This window comes from Diceros bicornis, chromosome 29 (assembly GCF_020826845.1).
Source record: "Diceros bicornis minor isolate mBicDic1 chromosome 29, mDicBic1.mat.cur, whole genome shotgun sequence".
NCBI lineage: Eukaryota > Metazoa > Chordata > Mammalia > Perissodactyla > Rhinocerotidae > Diceros > Diceros bicornis.
The window spans coordinates 7,944,957-7,965,181 of NC_080768.1; the positions used below are offsets into that span (position 1 = coordinate 7,944,957).

Genomic DNA, 20,225 nt, shown 5'->3' on the forward strand with positions numbered 1-20,225 from the left:
TGTCCTAGGATGGGGGATCTTTATTCCTATATCTATTTCCAAGTCCATGTCTGGGTAGCTTCCTTCCTCCATTTGTTCTAACAGTTGGTTCACTTGTGTTCCCGGTTTTTGTCTTGTTTTCTCATTCTTGTCCCATCTTCTCCCTCATTGTGTAATTTACCTGGGGGAAATTTGTCACTGAGTTAAAGTAATCACAAAACTATGTATTTATTTTCACTTACAAATTGTAAAAGATATCATTATCTCTCCATGCATGACATCAAATTGAGGAGATTTTCATTACCATGGGACATTTTACATAGTATATAAATTTTCGTACTGAAATTGATTCATGCACTTATTTCTAAACTTCTATACGGATTGCTTCATCATTTTCTTCCCTTAAGGGATGGCCTCTTTGATTCTCAAATGACAAGAGGGCTTTTCTCAGAGGCTGCAGGTGGGAGACAGTCCATGTCTGTGGTAGTTAGAAAGGAGATTGACTTCATAAGCAGGATGCATACATCTCCTAACTTGCTCTTATAGATGAAGAGAAAATAATAGATACCTTTTTCTAGGACAAATAGAATACACATTAATGAATATTTCAACACAGTGATATATATGTTCTTATATATAATACCCTTTATCTGTAGCATTCCTTCAAGACTAAAGATTCTGGGCCAGCCCCGTGACTTAGTGGTTAAGTACACGTGCTCCACTGCTGGCGGCCTGGTTCAGATCCCGGGCACGCACTGATGCACCACTTCTCTGGCCATGTTGAGGCCGCGTCCCACATACAGCAACTAGAAGGATGTGAAGCTATGACATACAACTATCTACTGGGGCTTTCTTTGGGGGGAAAATAAATAAATAAATAAAATTATAAAGAAAAAGACTGAAGATTCTATGTCTCCATGGTTTCTTGTATTTATTGAAATCCTATATTGATTTAGTTTTAATTCTTGAGAGACTCCATCAGTGTCTCCAATCACTCTGTTTCTTAGTTTCATTAACTGCTGGATATTTTCATAGACATTTTGCTAGATGGGGACCCTGTCTTCTCAGTTTTGTCAGGTATTGTTTCAGTAGTTTTCCATATCCTATTCCTTCTACTGGAAGGCCAACAGATGCTTGAGTTTGTTGAGGTGGCTCCTGTTGCGATTATTGTTTCATTTTCCGCCTCACTGTGTAATTACATTTGGGATACTAATGACAAATTTTGCATTCCTTGATAAACATACTTTTATTCAGCTAAACCATTACAATATTGAACAAATTATAATGTGTTTAATGGTATCATTAAACAAAATGGACACTGGTCCACTGAACTGTCTTAACTATCCTTAATGGAGTTAAATATTTATCACATACAATTATGAATTGACTTAAAAATCATTTATAATTGAAAAAAATAAGGGTTTGGTAAGTCAGTGACATTGATGGAAATGGAAGTTGGCTGTATTGGGAAACTGAATTTTGACAAATTTATTTTACTCAAATTGCTTATAAGCCTATAAGTTACTTTTCCACCAGCTGTCGACCTCCCGGGACTCAAGAATTTTTCTAAATCACCTGACGGACTATGGATACACCCCACCCTTGATTAATGGCAGGAGAAGGATTCACCTCACACCAAAGCCTCCTCAATGTTTTCTAGTCGGTGTAGGTGTCTGGGAACTTTCCACAAAGTATGTGTATGGAACTCAGGGAATTTGAAAGATGCCCCTGGTGTCCCGGGAAGGCTAGAGCTGTCCTGGAAGCACAGAGAGCACTGCCCACTCCCAGCAATCTAATGAAGGTCCACTTCCTCCAAGGAGACCAGAGCCATGGTACCCGCTCCTGGCTGGGGCATCATGTGGGAGAGGGGGAGATCAGATGCCCCTATGTGAGAGTCATGAAGACCAGTTGTCCACATGTGGGAGTCTGGGAAACCAAGGGACAGGAGGGCAGCTGGGCTGTGAGGATTGATGGAGTCCTGGAGGAGCCATGTTCCTGACAGTCAGGAGGAAGGTCCCAACGGTAGACCCAGGAATGGCTTTGGGGTCATGCCTTCCTGTAGCCAATTCATCCAACCAGTCACATGGCTGAACTTCTGAAAACTGTTGAGTGAACTGAAGATGATATCTCTCTTGATGTTTGTCTGCCATCAGGGAGCACATTTCATGGTGCCATCCTAAGACAATGACTCCAATCCCTCAGAGGTGGCTTATTGGTCCATTGTCATTCACTTAGGGGTTTTTCTAATCTGAATTTCATCTACTTGTTTGAATGTTAATATTATTATCAAAATTACTGAAGTCATCATAGTCATTATTATTGTTTTTCATCATTATTTTTATTATAACTGTTCTCAGGAATCAGTTTTGTGGTGGTTGTAATAAAACACTGAAGTGATTTCCTTTGTGAAATGAGTCTGATTTTCTGAGAATGATTATGGAGGGGTCCCTGCAGGCTGATATTGTACTGCCTCTTAAAAGCAGCTGCCTTCCTCCAGGGGCCCTACTTTGGATCAACGGTCTCTCTCTTCTCTGGAACAGCTTCTTCTCCCCTCTTCTCCCTCAGAATCTTCACACCCACAACCCTGTCCTCATTTCCTCTGTGCTGATTTCCTGCACGGCCCTCAACACTTCGTCCTCAACCCTAGGCTGGACTTAGATCTCCCCTGGCAATAGGGAAAGTGAATTTCCTACCAGTTACCTCCAGTTTCTCTCCTCCCCACCCAGGCCCAGGTCCCCTCTCCCCTTCCTATGTTGCCTCCCCAACCATCATCGCAGGTCTGCCAAGGTTCCCTTGTAAGCTCCACATCCAATCCTTCCTCCAACCCCCTCCCATTTCCAGCTCTTCACTGACACACTTCCATTTTCCAGTCTGGTTCAAAGCCCCCTGGCTCCTGTCCCAGGTCACTTACAATGGATTGGCCCCTCCAAAGCTTTGGACCCGCCTATAGGTACCTGCATAATACCTTACTCTCAGTCAAGGACATCCCCCTCCACAACTTGCACTAGCAGCCTTTAATGCTTCACCCACACAAACATATCCCTTCTTTCTGACACTTCAGCATGCTCAGTGCACCTCCAAGCATCCCTCAGGCCCTGCCTACCAGCTAGGGACAGCAGCTGTCCCTAATCAGTAGGTCTTAAGACCCTGTGAATGTTCCTGCCTTTTCCTCCATCATGACTTGAGACTGAGGGCTATCCAGGGGCTAGAGAAAAATGGATCACAGAGGCTAATCCAACTGATACAACACAAACCCAGTTTAAGATAACGTCCTTTAGAAACTATCATCCTTCAAAAGTCACAGGGAAATGTGACTTTTAAAATTATGTGTATAGGACTGTCTTCCCAAAATTGAGAATCATTAGTCAGGAGCTCACTTCAGTCAGTTAATTGCCCATTTGGGAAAAGAGGGATTAAATTCTGCATGGATCTGGAACAGGTGACTGGAGATGAAGGAAATGTATAATGCAATCCTAATTAAGAAATTATTTACCAAATCATTAATTTTTCAATCGAAGTAAAAACAATAGTGGATTTAAAATAACATCATCAAGATAATTTATAAGGAATCAGGAATGCTTTATTTAGTGCCTTATCCCTTAATTGACATACTTCCAAAATTAGAAAGTCTCTTTCTCCAAAATTGTTGACAATATAATTGACAAATGAAATTGTATAGCTGGAACCTGTACATATGATGATTTGATACACATGTACATTGGGAAATGCTCACCACAATCAAGTGAATTAACACCACAGTCCTCTCATATGATGTCATATGATCTTTCTGTGTCTTCTGTGAGGATAGCACTTGCATCTACTCTGTGATGAAGTTTCAAGTATAAGAATCAAAAGTCTATTACTGTAATTGACAATATTCAAAATTTACAGGTGAAATATAATGAAATTAAGAGATGCAGAGGTTTGCATGTTGATGAAGTTCACCATGATTACTACAAAAGGATTGGAAAAACAGAAGACTGAAACACTGTACATTCCTAGCCAAACAGGATGCTTGCAGGTAAACTTCATGCTATTAAAGACAGATAAACAGAGAAGGAGACTACAATGATTGCTTCTTCTCCACACTGCGTTGCAAACACTGCAGAGCCCTGACACTGTTCACTCTTGGAAATGAAACTACAACTTATTTGGGATTGAATAGTGATAAGAATGTTTACAAACAACATCCTAGAAATATCACAGACAAAGTTTGGGAAGTAACGGCTGCTTTCAAAAAAGAAATCAACAACGCAATCGAACTTTCAAAATCTGTAGCATTCATGTCTAATTGCAATAAACTAAAATACAGTGTAGAAAAGGAAGACTGACAATCTATCTATTCCCCAAAATAAAAAAGATCCAAATACTTAATCGAAGAAAACCTCTGTAGAGTTTTAGGAAAAAACATAAAGTAGCCCTAATTGAATTAACCAGACGTATAAATCAGTGGCAGTTAACACATATCGTAGTTGGAAAAAAATCACCACAAAACATTTTCCCTTGTAATTTCTCATCCACCTAAGGGATTTTTCTCTTCAAAGCTGAGGAGAGAATTGAAAAATTACGAATTAAAATAACAGAACCAAAGAGAGCGTATACAAATTGGTATAGTAAACGGTGTGAAAGGGCAACCTTTATTTTGTAGAAAGTATCCAGTTTATTTTGCCTTGGGAGGGTGGCCCCAAGAGTGGCAGGTGCAACCCTGGTTTAGTGGAGGGAGGGCCGAGGGGCAATTGAAGCCAGTGATGTGAAAATCAGGGGCGCTCGCCATCCTTGGAAGGATAGGAGGCCACCAGGAGGTCTGAGGCTGCTGTTGGAGATCAAGGTGGGGTCCCTGCTGCCCAGGGTAGAGTGCAGGAGGATGAGACCAGGCCGTGGCTACAGGGCCATGGACCCAGGCCAATTGAGCAGGTTCACAAATAATCACTGCAGGGCAATTTTAAAAGTACATACAATTGCAAACGTCTACAAACTGCAATCTGTGGAAACTCCCCAGAGGACCGATGATCTAGAACAAGGGAAACACGCAAACCACGTTACTGATGGTTGTACTTATTGACCCTCATTGGAGGTCAAGGTGGTCCCTTGGATTCAATGAGTAACTGCTGAGAGGAGATCCTCGGGAATGTGCACTCCCAACTGTCCCATCATCATAACACAGACCTGTTCCTAACCGTCTCCGTGGACTGACCGCTAGATGAAGTTGTGAAAGTCACACAAATATCAACCAATGGGCAATGAGGCTAAAAAAAGAAAGTCTCATATCATTGACATACTACCAAGTAAAGGATTAAGAGACTGAGCGAAGTGGAACTGCCTGGGTCAACCAAAGGGACCTGTCAGGAACAATTATTTGAGTCACAAGACAAAGTGCAAAAGAAGCCCGTCTCAGCAGGACAGATACCGCACAAAGCCTTCTCTGTGGATTCCTAGAGCAGCCCAATGCGTAGACATGGAAAGGACAATGGTAGAAGAAGGGTCTGCAGGGAGGGAAGAAGGAAGAGTTTGTGTTATACAGATATGGACTTTTAGTTGGAGAACATGAAAAGCTGGGGAGACAGATGACGGTGATGTTTGCAAGACAAGGTGAATATATTCAAGGCGGTAGAAGACTACACTTCAATGCCTTCCAAGAATAACTACAACGTTAGACATACTTCTCCACAATAACAAAAGTGGAGAGAGAAACAGGCATTGGCACAAATGTTTCTTTTCCTTATGCAAAACAGATATTCTTCAAGGTATGCCCAGCAGTGCCTGACATTTTAAAATGCCTAAAAATGCTACACAACACAGGAAGGTTCATGGCTTCAAGACCTGCTTAGCTCAAAGGTGGGTAGATGAGGTAGATTGACTGAGATCCACTTAACAAGGTGATGTAACCTTGAAATAGTATAAAAGCCTGCCCAGAAAGGAAACTCCACCTCTGATCCTTCTGAAGGCATCTTGGAAGCTGCATCCCATCCAGGGCAGGTGTTCCTGCACCCACCTGTGGGGAATCAGACAGAAAGAGCACAACTGGATTTCAGGTGGGTTTCCATTATGAATTTCCCTCTCAGAAAATCACTCTGAGAAGGAGGACAGTAGGAAAAAGAGGGAGTGATGTGGCTTTAGGCACGGGGGTATAGAGCCTTTAATTTTAGTAATTCTGAGAGAGACCGATAAGGTACATCATTTTGAATGCTCATTATCAGATGAAGTTCAAATTCCAGAAGAAATAGACCCCAGCCCCTGATGTGCATGGGGCAGTGAGTGAGCAGGAATGCAAACATGCTGGGTTTGGCAATGGGCCTTTAAAGCCTATAGAATTGATTAGTTCTTACTTCGTTCAAAGATATTCAGTTCACATTTCTTGGACACTAGTGAAATATGGGGCATGAAGATGACAAATAAAATAAAACAGTTCTGACCCTACTGAACTTGGGAGTCTTCAGGGCAGTAGAGGAGAAAAGATTTTTCCTATGTGAAATGGAATTTGAAAAGTGCCTCCTCTCGTGTCAAAGAGGAACTTCAAGTTTTTGAGAAGCTTACTTTGTTTTTGACTTTACAAGACGTGTGCCCCAGCATTCATTGCAGCATTCCCGTGGCATGGATTATTGTGTACCTGGGGAAATAATGTCTACCTTTGTCCACATAGAGTGCTTTGTGACAAAGCTCAGCAAAGTCTCTAAAATCACTCTTTCAAGGATGGAAATGCAAATTCACAGAGGATGCCTCCCATGCCTGGTCTTGAGCCATGTCCCATTGTGGGGCGAGGGAGTCAGGGAGAAGGACATAACCTCTGAGATGGAGACATCACCTTGTGATTAATGTGTTTTGACTGAGTGGTCATGAGGTCCCTTCATCCCCACTTGGGGAAGAATGTGCATGAGGGAATTAAGTCTTTGTCTCAATCTGAATGTATTCTTCTGCTTTTGATTCAGGAAATATGAAGATCAAGTCCTCAGAAACACTGAGGTGACGCTCCATGGAGGTGAGGCAAATGGCGGGCTGTTCCACCCAGCACGAACCCTCCAGACTCTCTAATGCCCAGAAATGGAGAAGCAAGCGAAGGGACCAGCAGCAAAGAAGCCTCTCCCACCAGAGAAGGAGGATCCCAGGGTAAGTGTGGAGACTTGGATCTGTAGGGAACCAGGGATGTGCATGGAATCCAGAGACAGGGTTTGGACATGGCCACTTCTGCGGCCATCACTCTGTTGTCCTTTCCCATGTAAGGATCTCCTGCCTTGAGACCTGATCACCAAGCACATGAGTCCATTCATAGATTTGGAGGAACAACCTCACTTCCTCCTTCCTGTCATGTCTAGTTTGGATTTTATCTTAATCTTCACATCTCACAACTCTATTCACCTAGAGACCTCCAATTCTTCCTCCTCTGTGCTTCTCTACCACAGACTGGAGGGCACCATAATATCCTCAGTGTACTGACAGATACTGCCATATGACCGGTCCCCTATACATAACAAACATTCCCCTCTCAAACTAGGAACCCTTTATTCAATGTGGAAATGTGCCTGTGATTGCTGCTGACTCAGTGCCCACCTCCACCTCCACCCACATGTGAAGTGCAAGGAAAGCAGAGACTTTGGGAACAATAGAACATGTATCAGGTGCTCAATGAAGCGTTGGAAAGGGGCCATAGCCCCCCTGCCCTTGGGCTCCAATAAGTGGAAGGAGAGGTAAAAACAGGGAATCTGCAGGTCCCACCAAACCCAGGGCTCTTGCAGAAGCCTGAGAGAGAGAAGGAGCAAAGACAAAAGTGAGGAACCTGGGAGCTTGTAATCAATCTTTCGGCTGAAATCCAAGGAGACTCAGGTGTCTCCCCAGCTCCACACGGTGTGCACAGCCACCTCCAGGCCAGGACAGAGGCATGGAGAGAGTGAGATAGGGGCTCACTCTCCTCCAGAGTCTACATTCAGGTGCTCACTCTACTCCTGTTGAGTCACTCAAGGGGGTGGGGAACATTTTGAAATTTTGCTCACGACAGGGAGAGAAGCAATGGAGTCCAAAGGAAAGGACTTCCTGAGAAAACCTGCAGGGCTCCCTGCAGTTGGGGTAAGAATCTGAGGTGGGGAAAAGGCCTAGGGCTTCATAGCTTGGATCCCTGCTCAACACTGAGGGCACACGGTACACAGGAATGTTTGTTCCAACTGGGGACAAGAAATTGTGTTCCTCCCATTACACATGGTTTGTCGTGCAGGCAACAGGAGCAGGAGAGCAAGGCTCTACTGGAGAGACATCCCAGGGGACCCCAAGAGAGTCAGCTGCCACATGGGAAAGAACTGACAGAATCCTGTGACTACGTGAGGGTGAGTGTCCCCTGGCCACCCTCTTGTTCTCTTCTGGGCAAGCCGGATCAGCCCTAATCCCCTTCTATGAGAGGGAACTCTTCAATTCTATGCCAACCAATGTGATCAGTTAGTGTCTCTTTCAGATGTCATTTTTCTGGATTTCTTGGGGTTCACAGGACTCTCTTAATTCTCCCAACAATATGCAGGTGGGGGATGTGGAAGTGGTTTCACCATAGCCTTCTACAAGGTGGAATCATTCATGTAAGAACAGACCTCTTTCCAGTGGCGGTACATGGCCCCAAATTTTTCCTCAAAGCTCCTTAGTTATCACTCTGCCTCCAAAACAGCAGGAGCCATGCAAATTCCCTAAAAGAATCTAGGAGAGCTCATTTACACAGCCTTTAGAATGAGACCATAGCAAGAACCTGTATTGTTTCTTACATGAGGTAAACAGGCAGCAAGGTGATATTTGCAGGTTTTTTTTTCCGGATCACCATGGAGGTTGAGTCCCTCATGATTTTTAAATTTAACACCTGCATATCTCATACGATTCAATTTCATGTTATAAGTTCTGGTTTTTACATGTGTTATTGAGTTAGTTTTAATTTCTCTCTGATGGTGAGGAAGTTCTACTATGTAGTCTTTGTGTGTCTTTTTGTTGTCTTCCAGCTGGCAAACAGGCCAATGCCCCTGGGCACAGGAAATCTGTCCTGGGCCTCAGTCTCACTTACAGGTCACCTGTGAGGACACCTGAATGAGGACCAGAGGTCCTGCAGTGTATGCCATCCAAAGACCTGAACTGAGCTTCTTGTCACCTCGTGGAATTCAGAATGGAGAGGAAGTGCCTCTCCCTGACTCGCCTCATGCAGCATCCAATCTCGTGGCCCAGGATCCTAACCTCATTGTCCAGCTGAGGGACAAGAAGCCCCATTTTTCCTCCCTGGAAGATCCCCAGGCTCCCTCCAAGACATATGGCCTGGGACACGTCCTCAACCCCCAGGCACAAGCCACATATCTGGATGTCAACTCCAATCCCAGCCCACAGGCTGCTGGACCTACTGTGGACCAGGGTGCCAAAATCAGCATCAAGGCAGCAGGTAAGAGACCTGCACAGGTCCCAATTCAGACTTTCCAGACCCTCCAAAATAAACCAAGACTCACTCCCTTCCAGACCCCACAGAAGAGCACTCAGAGTCCACATCTGGGGGTTTTCCAGACTCCCTAGCCTCCATCACGGACAATTGGACATAGACCCACTGCGGCAAGCCAGATGAGCAGAAAGATGCATGTCCGGGGGAAAAGCATTGACCTACAGCCTCCACACAACAGACCTCACCTGAATACCGCCCAGCCCTGCCCTGTGGCGCATCGCCCAGCAGTGAACCGTGTTCCGGGCCAGCCCCTCAGAATGGTCTTCAGGAGATTAGACAAGGGCTGGTGGAGCTCCAGATTCCTGACTGCTCCCTCCTGCCTTGCAGCTGAGAAGCCAAGCCCTCCTGGGCATAGCCCACTCAATCTAGAGATGTCTGAGAGATGCTGTGCCAGTGTCCCACCGAGTGTCCTCGATAATGACCTCCAGGTTTCCTCTTTCTCTGAAGTGAGTGATTGGCAGGGAGACACCTCCTACCAAGGAAGACGTGTCCTCCCACCCCAGGAGACCTGAAGGTGACTGTTGATTGTGGAGAAGAGACAAGGAGCAAGGTTTTTCTCAGAAATCAGCTTTTCCCCATCCCTGCTCTGGGTACACATGTTGTAAGCCCAGACGATGCTTGTGGACACACACAGGCAAACACTGCCGTCTTTCATGATGGAAGCAGAAATGAACGTTCAAAAGGCTCTAATCAAACTGGAATAGAAAGTTGTTTAACACTGAAATCCATTTGATACTACTGAGTCCAATTGCAGGCGTAAGGTCTCAAATAAAAGATAATGGGAGATGCACGAAGTCAAGATGGCTGTGTAGGCAGACTCTGAACTCATCTCCTCCCATGGACACAGCCAATTTACAACTACTCGTGGAAAAATTACCCCAGAGAGAGAACTGAAAGCTGGATAAGAGGAACTCCTGCAAGAAAGGAGAATCCTAATTGAGGTAGAACAGGCAGAGTCTCGCTTCTGGAGAGGAGTAATGCCGCCTTCACAAGCTGCAGCACCTCGCAGCTGCCTGGGAGCAGCCGAAAGTTATGCAACCCTCCATGGAGGAGCGGCGCCCCAAGCTGTTGACGGCCACGCCGTGGGCATTTTGTTGACCCAGCACAATCAAGACAAGTGGCACAGTATCTGACTTTTCCTGCTACTAAAACATTGACGAGTACCCTCAGAAAAGCTGGTTCACAAAGAAATCAAAACCGGCTCTTAAAGGGCCCATGCACAAACTCACCCGTTTCAGAAAGCAACCTAAAATCACCAGAAAGAAAGGTGCACAGTACTTTGGTGACAAGAGATTCACTTAATAGGTCCTGAGTGAATCTCAATGAGAGGTGAAACCACTCCAGGGACTGGGACATTGGCGGCAGTCATTGTTGTGGCCTGTTGAGGGTGTGCTGACACAGACGCCACTGGAGTTCTCCCTGGGGCGTGCCAGCCCAGGGTCTGCCCCACCCCCTAGACCACTGATTTAATCCAGCTCAGCCAGGGCAAGAAGCCCACTATAGAGACTGGCCCCACACAACCACAAGCCCTCAGGCAACTTGTGGGCCTGCATAGATTGGTGAGTGGATTTTCTGCGCATGGCAACTGAGCCCACTTCAGTGGGGCTGTGCATGCACAAGGAGTGGGTGGAGAGTCTGGGGCCTTGATGGAGTGTGTGGGCCTCCCAGCATGGAGAGATTGTGTCTGCTTTGGGAGGTCGGGGCACACACACGGTGTAGGACTGTGTTGACTGTGTGTGGACCTGTGGGTGGGGGCCTCATCATCTGCAGAAGACTTGTGCTTCTCAAAGACCCACATAGGGGGTTTGTCCCACCTTCCAAAGCCTGAAATAATTGGGTGTTCCCATGACTGAGGCCAGCCCCACCCAGCTGCAATCCTCAGAGAGCTGACAAGAGACCTAGAGGCTGGAGGTTTATAGCAATTGTAAGGTCCTGAGCCTAACAACCGGCCACGCTGAGGACCTATTCACTTAAAAGAAATACTGCAACACAATTGTGGTATTAGAACTTGCAGCCAACTGTGCTGGGGCTCCCCACACCTGATCAAGAGACTGAAGGGCCCACAACAACTACAAGCAGCTGAGCATTACAACAGCTGGCAAGGAGCACAACTCAGCATCCCTGGTTGCCTACAGGGAGAGCAAACAGGCCACAACAGAAGGACACATGTAGCCTACATAGGGGTCACCCCTGGAACATTGAGAAATGAGGGAAGCACACAACAGGCCTCCTAAGGCATCACTTACGTAAAGTCACCTATCCAAGAGCAGGAGAAATAGCTAACCTACCTAATACGTAGACACAAGCACAGGGAAAGAGGCAAAATGAGAAGGCAAAGGAATACATTCCAAGTAAGGGAACAAGATAAAAGCCCAGTAAAGGAACTAAGTGAAACAGAAATGAGCAATCTACCTGACAGAGAGTTCACAAAGATTGTTAATGATGCTCACTGATCTGGGGAGAAGAATAGATGAACTCAGTGAGAATGTCAACAAAGAAGTGGAAGATATAAAAAAGAACCAATCAGAAATGCAGAATACGATACTGGTAATGAAAAATTCACTAGAGGGACTCAAAAGCAGAGTAGAGGAAACAGAAGAACGGATCTGCGTCCTGGACGAAAGACTAGAAGAAATTACTCAATGAGAACAGGTAAAAGAGAAAAGAATTAAAAAGAGTGAGGACAGTCTAAGGGACCTCTGGAACAACATCTAGCGCTCTAATATCCATGTTATATGTGTCCCGGAAGGAGAAGAGTGAGACAAAGAGGAGAGAATCTATTTCAAGAAATAATAGATGAAAAATTCCCTAACTTAAGGAAGGAAACAGACACCGAGGTACAGGCAGCACAGAGATCCCCAAACAAGATAAACCCAAAGAGGCCCACAACAAGAGACATCATAATCAAAATGCCCAGAATTAAAGATAAAAAGAGAATCCTAAAAGCCGCAAGACAATGTCAAGCTACATACAAAGGAAACCCGGTAAGGCTATCACCTGACGTCTCAGCAGAAACCTGACAGGCTAGAAGAGAGTGGCACAATATATTTAACGTGCTGAAGGGAAAAAACTTACATCCAAGAATACTCTACCCTACCAGGCTATCATTCAAAATGGAAGGAGAGATCAAAAATTTAACAGACAAGCAAAAATTAAAGGAGTTTTAGACCAAGAAACCAGTGCTACAAGACATGACGAAGGTGCTGATTTAAGGGGAAAAGAGAAGACCACAAATAGGAAAAATTATCTACTTCCATGATAAGAGGGTAATGGATACAAATGCACAAAAAAATAGGTTAGATAGGATATCAAAAACATAAAATGAGGAAGGAGGGCAGTTAAAGAGTAGAGCTTTCAGACAGAGGTCAAATTAAAGAGACCATCAATTCTGTATAAAAGAAGAAAGGAACAAGGAAGGACTACTAATACACTGAGAAAAAAAAGTTAAAAAATGGCAGTAAGTACCTACTTATCAATAGCTACTTTAAATGACAATGGACTAAATGCCCCAATTAAAAAGCATAGGGTGGCTGATTGGATAAAAAAACAAGACACATATATATGCTGCATACAAGAGACACACTTCACAAATAAAGACACTTACAAACTGAAAGTGAAGGGATGGAAAAAGATACCTCATGCAAATGACAATAAAAAGAAAGCTGGGGTTGCAGTACTCATATCACAGAAAATAGACTTTAAAACAAAAACTGTAAAAAGAGACAAAGAAGGGCATTACATAATGATCCAGGGAATAATCCAACAAGAGGATATAACACTTGTAAATATCTACACACCCAATGTAGGTGCTCCTAAATATATAAGGCAATTATCAACAGATATAAAAAGAGAAATAGACAGTAACACAATAATAGTAGGGGACTTTAACACTCCACTTACACCAACAGATAGATCATCCAAACAGAAGATCTATCAGGATATATTGGCCTGAAATGACACACTAGAACAGATGGACCTAGTAGATATATACAGAGCATTCCATCAAAAAACCGAAGGATACACATTCTTTTCAAATGCATATGGAACATTCTCCAGGATTGATCACATATTAGGCCACAAAACAAGTCTCCATAAATTTAAATGGATTGAAATAATACCAAGCATCTTTTCTGATCACAACAGTATGAAACTAGAAATCAACTATAGGAAGAAAATCAGAAAAGCCACAAACAAATACATGGAGATTAAACAAAATGCTTCTGAACAACGACTGGGTCAACGAAGAAATCAAAGAAGAACTCAAAAAATACCTGGAGACAAATGAAAATACGACATGCCAGAATTTATGGGATACAGCAAAAGCAGTTCTAAGAGGGAAGTTTATAGCAATAGAGGCCTAGCTCAACAAATAAGAAAAATCTCAAATAAACAATCTAACAATGAACCTTAAGGAACTGGAAAAAGAAGAACAAACCAAGCCCAAAATCAGTAGAAGAAGGGAAGTAATAAAAATCAGAGCAGAAATAAAGGAAATAGACACCAAAAAAATAAAAATAGAAAAAAATTAATAAAATCAGGAGCTGGTTCTTTGAAAAGACAAACGAAATTGACAAACCTTTATCTAGACTTACCAAGAAAAAAAGAGAGAAGGCACAAATAAGTAAAATCAGAAATGAAAGAGGAGAAATTACAGCAGACACCTCAGAAATACAAAAGATTATAAGAGAATACTATGAAAAGCTATATGCCAACAAATTTGACCATCTGGAAGAAATGGATAAATTCTTACAATCATACAACCTTCCAAAACTGGGTCAAGAGGAAGTAGAGAATTTGAATAGACCAAGCAACAGTAGCGAGATCAAAACAGTAACCAAAAAACTCCCCAAAAGTAAAAGTCCAGACCAGACGGCATTACTGGTGAATTCTACCAAACATTCAAAGAAGACTTAATACCTATCCTTTTCAAACTCTTCCAAAATTTGAAGAGGGGAGGGAAGCTCCCTAACTCATTCTACAAAGCCGACATTACCCTGATACCAAAACCAGACAACACAAAAAATCAAAATTACAGTCCAATATAACTGATGAACATCGATGCAAAATCCTCAACGAAATAGTAGCAAATCACATACAACAATACGTTAAAAAGATTATACACCAAGATCAAGTGGGATTTATTCCACGTATGCAGAGATGGTTCAACATTCGCAAATCAATCAACGTAATACACCTCATTAATAAAATAAAGAATAAACATCACATGATCATCTCAATAGATGCAGAGAAAGCATTTGACAAGATACAGCATCCATTTATGATAAAAACTTTGAATTAAATGGGTATAGAAGGAAAGTACCTCAACATAATAAAGGCCATATATGACAAACCCATAGCTAATATCATCCTCACTGGTGAAAAACTGAAAGCTATCCCTCTAAGAACAGGATCCAGACAAGGATGCCTACTGTCACCACTCCTATTTAACATAGTACTGGGAGTCCTATCCAGAGCAATGAGTCAAGAGAAAGAAATAAATGGGATCTAAATTTGAAAGGAAGAAGTGAAACTGTCATTATTTGCAGAGGACATGATTTTATAAGTAGAAAACCCTAAAGAATCCACCGGAAAACATTTAGAAGTAATAAACGAATATGGTAAAGTTGCGAGATACAAAATCAACATACAAAAATCAGTTGCATTTCTGTACACTAACAAGGAAGTAGCAGAAAGAGAACTTAAGAATAACATCCCATTTAAAATTGCAACAAAAAGAATAAAATACCTAGGAATAAACTTAACCAAAGAGGTGAAAGAGCTGTACACGGAAAACTATAAAACATTGCTGAAAGAAATTGAAGAAGACACAAAGAAATGGAAAGATATTCCGTGCACTTGGATTGGAAGAATTAACATAGTTAAGATGTCCATACTTCCTAAAGTAATCTATAGATTCAATGTAATCCCTATCAATGTTCCAACAACATTTTTCACAAAAATAGAACCAAGAATCCTAAAATTTATGTGGAACAACAAAAAACCCTGAATTCCTAAAGGAATTCTGAGAAAAAAGAACAAAGCTGGTGGTGTAACACTCCCTGATTTCAAAATATACTACAAAGCTATAGTAACCAAAACAGCATGGTACTTGCACAAAAACAGACACACAGATCAATGGAATAGAATCGAAAGCCCAGAAATAAACCCACACATTTATGGACAGCTAATCTTTGACAAAGGACCCAAGAACATACAATATAGAAAAGAAAGTCTCTTCAACAAATGGTTTTGGGAAAACTGGATAGCCACATGCAAGTAATGAAAGTAGACCCTTACCTTCCACCATACACAAAAATTAACTCCAAATGGATTAAAGAATTGAATGTAAGAGCTGAAACTATGAAATTTGTAGATGAAAACATCAGAAATACGCTCTTCGACACCGCTTTTAGCAACATATTTTCAAGCACCATGTCTGACCGGGCAAGAGAAACAATAGAAAAAATAAATAAATGGGACTATATCAAACTAAAAATCTTCTGCACAACAAAGGAAACCATCAACAAAATGAAAAGAGAACCTAACAATTCGGAGTATATATTTGCAAACCATACATCTGATAAGGGCTTAATCTCCAAAATATATAAGGAACTCATGCATCTCAACAACAAAAAAACTACCAACCCAATTAAAAAATGGGCAAAAGACCTGAACAGACATTTCTCCAAAGAACATATACAGATGGCCAAAAGACATATGAAAAGATGTTCAAAATCATTAACTATCAGGGAAATGCAAATCAAAACTACAATGAGATATCACCTCATGCCCGTCAGAATGGCTATAATTAACAAGACAGGAAACAACATATGTTGGAGAGGATGTGGAGAGAAGGGAACTCTCATGCACTGCTGGTGGGAGTGCAAACTGGTTCAGGGACTATGGAAAACAGTATGGAGATTCCTCAAAAATTCAAGGATAGAACTACCATATGCTCAAGCTATTCCACAGCTGGATATTTATCCAAAGAACTTGAAAACCCAAATGCGTAAAGATACATGCACCCCTGTGTTCATTGCAGCGTTATTCACAATAGCCAAGACTTGGAAGCAACCTAAGTGCCCATCAAGGGACGAATGGATAAAGAAGATGTGGTGTATATACAAAATGGAATATTACTTAGCCATAAGAAGCGATGAAATCCAGACATTGGTGACAACATGGATGAACATTGAGGGTATTATGCAAAGTGAAATAAGTCAGATGGAGAAGGTCAAATACCATATGATTTCTTTCATTAAATAGTAAATAATAACAACAATAAACAAACTCATAGACATTGGATTGGTGGTTACCAGAGGGGGAGTGCGGAGGGAGGAGGGCGAAAGGGATAATTCGGCACATGTGTGTGGTGATGTGTTGTAATTCATTTTACATTATTTTAGACAGGAAAAGTGGCCCTTTAAAACAAGAAATAATATCTGTACAAGATACCTGCATGAAGGACCAATCTAACTGCATGTCAATGGTAAGTTTCAAGGGAAGACACCCTTGTACTCCACATCAAAGACATAGGCACTGAAAGATCTTATTAAGCAGCACAATCACGTGACTGTAATTTGAGTTGGTAGTAAACTTTAAGCCTCAGCAGAAAGTTTCGGGTAGTTTGAAGTTAGGGAAAATATTAAGGTGTGCACAAAACCGTAACCTGAGTTCTTATAAAAGGACAGTTGTATAAACATGGTTCATGCATATAATATTTGAATCTAATGAAATCTTTAAAATCAATATGGTAACTCTGCAGTTGAGATGTAATGAAAGAGGAAGTCTCTGCATTGTAGGAAATAACATACATTGTATATGTAAATAATTTGGAGAAGATTTTGATAGGAGGTATTCACTGCATGTTCAATTGAAAAGATATGTGTAGAGAAGAGATTAAATGAACCTATGTGAGAAATTCTTTAACAGCTTCTCATCTCCTTCAAACACCAGCGATTTCACTCTGGAGACCATGTCTATGAATGTAATGAGTATGGGGAAGTTTTCACTTACAGATCCACAGTGACTCAGCATGTGTTACGTCACAATGGAAGAAAACCCTATAAATGTAATTAGTGTGGGAAAGAATTCCACAAGAGCACTCAGCTTTCTATACACAAAAGGACACATACTGGAGAAAAACCCTATAAATGTAACGAATGTGGGAAATGCTTCAGCCAAAATGCTAACTTATATTCACACCAAAGAAGTCACACGGGAGAGAAACCTAATAAGTGTAATGAATGTGGGAAACACTTCAGCCAAAGCACTAACTTACATTCACACCAAAGAACTCACACAGGAGAAAAACCCTATAAATGTAATGAGTGTGGGAAAGAATTCCCTCGGAGCACTCAGCTTTGTATACACCAAAGAACACACTGGAGAGAAGCCCTATAAATGTGATGAGTGTGGGAAACACTTCAGCCAAATTGCTAACTTACTTTCACACAAAAGAAGTCACGTGGGAGAGAAATCCTATGTCTGTATTAAATGTGGAAGAGGTTTCTGTCATCCTTCATCCTTTAGTCAACATAAGAGAATTCGCACTGGAGAGAAACCATAGGAATCCTTTGATCAAAGCTCTGGCCTTAGACAGCCTGAGGGAGTTCACACTAGAGGGGAACCCTGTACCTTAAATGAATGTGGCCAGAACTCCAGGCACGTGTCTTACCCTTTACTTACAGAAAACAATCACATTGAATAGAAAAGCCTTCAATGAGTTCTCTGATCTTAGTTGTTGTGAAAGACCCAACATTATAAAATTAGTGAAAACCATCTTCATCCTCAACTCTAATGTTTGTATACACCAGAGAACTCACATAGCGGAGAAATTGTATGTCTGCAATCGATGTCAGAATACTCCCATTTACAATCTATCCTTTAAAGCAAGGTCAGCAAACTCTACAGTGGAGACCCCCCAAAAAATTCTATGCAGATTCCTTAACCTACACTTTATCCAAGTGTTCAGAATTTTGCCAAATGACCTCTTGTAAACAATGTAACATGAAAATGTAGGTTTTTGCTGTAATCTGGAAGAGTTTAATAAAGAATTTGTATATGTAATAAAAAATTGGATTAAATTGTTTCAATAGATTACTACTTGTAATCATATGTACAGTAAAAGTTGTTCCTCAAAAACCTAAAATTTTGTTCAATTTATATTTGTATGCAGCTTTATACATAATTACAAAGACCTGGGTCAATCATAAAATAACCTAAATAAACTGAAATATCATAATAAAAAATGATTCAATTTAACTATTATAGCAGTGTTTAAAAATGTTGTACATGGTAAAAATTAATACAAACGTGGAAGAATAAACACATAATTTGTGAATAAAGTTTAATGTTAAAATAATACTCCTCTTTTTAAAATGTCAAACCTGTCCACATTTTCCTACCTGCCCTTCCATTATCATTCCTATCTTGAACAAGTCAGAGGAGAAGAGAGAGAATGGATGAGAGGCCAGGACACCAGAGCCGATTTGGGCTAGGAAAACACCAGCAGAAGGAGAAGTGAGTACAAGTGGGTGAGGGGGCAGATGTGCCCAGGCACATGGCTGACACCTGAGGCACAGGGTCTTGCTGGATCAGGGATAAGTTGAAGGGAGCCTTCGGTGACCTTAGGGGTTGACAAAAACAGAAAGGAGGGAGTGGCATGAGGAGGCAGGTTACTTAATGAGGGTGCAGAAGGGGGCATCTGGAGGAAGGCTCAAGCTCATGGAGAGGCTAAGCCACTGGAAGTGACCTGAGCAAGGGAAGAGCTGGGCTATGGGACAAATACTGGTGGTCCAGAATGTGCATAGGCCTCAGGAATTGGGTCCAGGTAGGGAGAGTTAATGTGGTTAAAGGACAGGATAGGGGAATATGGGAATCACTGAGGGGACCTAGGAGTCCAGATCTGAGATGAGTGGTTGAGACAAGGATAGAGGGTCTGTGTTGAGTCTAGATCATTCTCTTCTCTCCCAGTGCTTTTTGTTAAACCCCAAGCAGTTCTTCATATAAATTACAACTGAGTTGGAAGGGGTCTGACAGTAATTTTGCTAGGCAGTATGCTGTGTCTGCCCCATAGATTCCATGCTCTGGTGTGCACCGCTGTATAATCCCCTTCTTTTGCTTCCGTTCTGTACCTTTGAAAGTGATGAAATATTCTCCTCATTAGGTGACACTATATGGCAATGGTGAAGGGATTCACGAGTGTCATTAAGGTCTCAAGTCAGCTATTTGAAAGACAATCACAAGGGAGTTTTTCCTGGCTGAGTATAACCTAATCGGGTGAGCCCTTTTAAAGAGGGCCCACAGGTCAGAAACAGGATGTCAGAGATGTGACGCCAGAGACAGTCTGCTGCCTTGAAAACACAATCACAGGAAGGACACCAAGTAAAAGCAGTGATCTGTAGGGGGTGGAGAGGAACATTGAGGAAGTGACAGGAGGAGGAGGACATTTCTGAAGACACCTGTTTATAAGGTTTTTCTTTTGGAATTTTTGTACTCAAAAATGAAATTAAATAAACAAGGATGGGCAGAAAAATATTGAAAATGAAAACAAATATATGAACTTAATTTTATATCAAATGACCATCATAATCTCACAAATAAAATTAAAAAAACAAATTCAAGTAATTTTTTAACAGTGTTTTTACTATACATACTCAAGTGAAAGATAAAATTACCTGCACATTATTCTTATGGCTACTTGACTTTTTTCCCCAGTGATTGAGTGTAGCAATTTTGAAAGTATTTTTTACGAATTGTGTGACTGACTTCATGATTAAATGTATTTAGGTTATTCGAC

General features: G+C 41.8%; 1 pseudogene; it reads left to right on the plus strand.

The window, feature by feature from the left end:
• The window catches only part of LOC131393862 (zinc finger protein 705A-like), a 124,394-nt pseudogene extending 106,401 nt beyond the window's left edge, over positions 1-17,993 (plus strand).
• Positions 17,994-20,225: the final 2,232 nt, after the last annotated feature.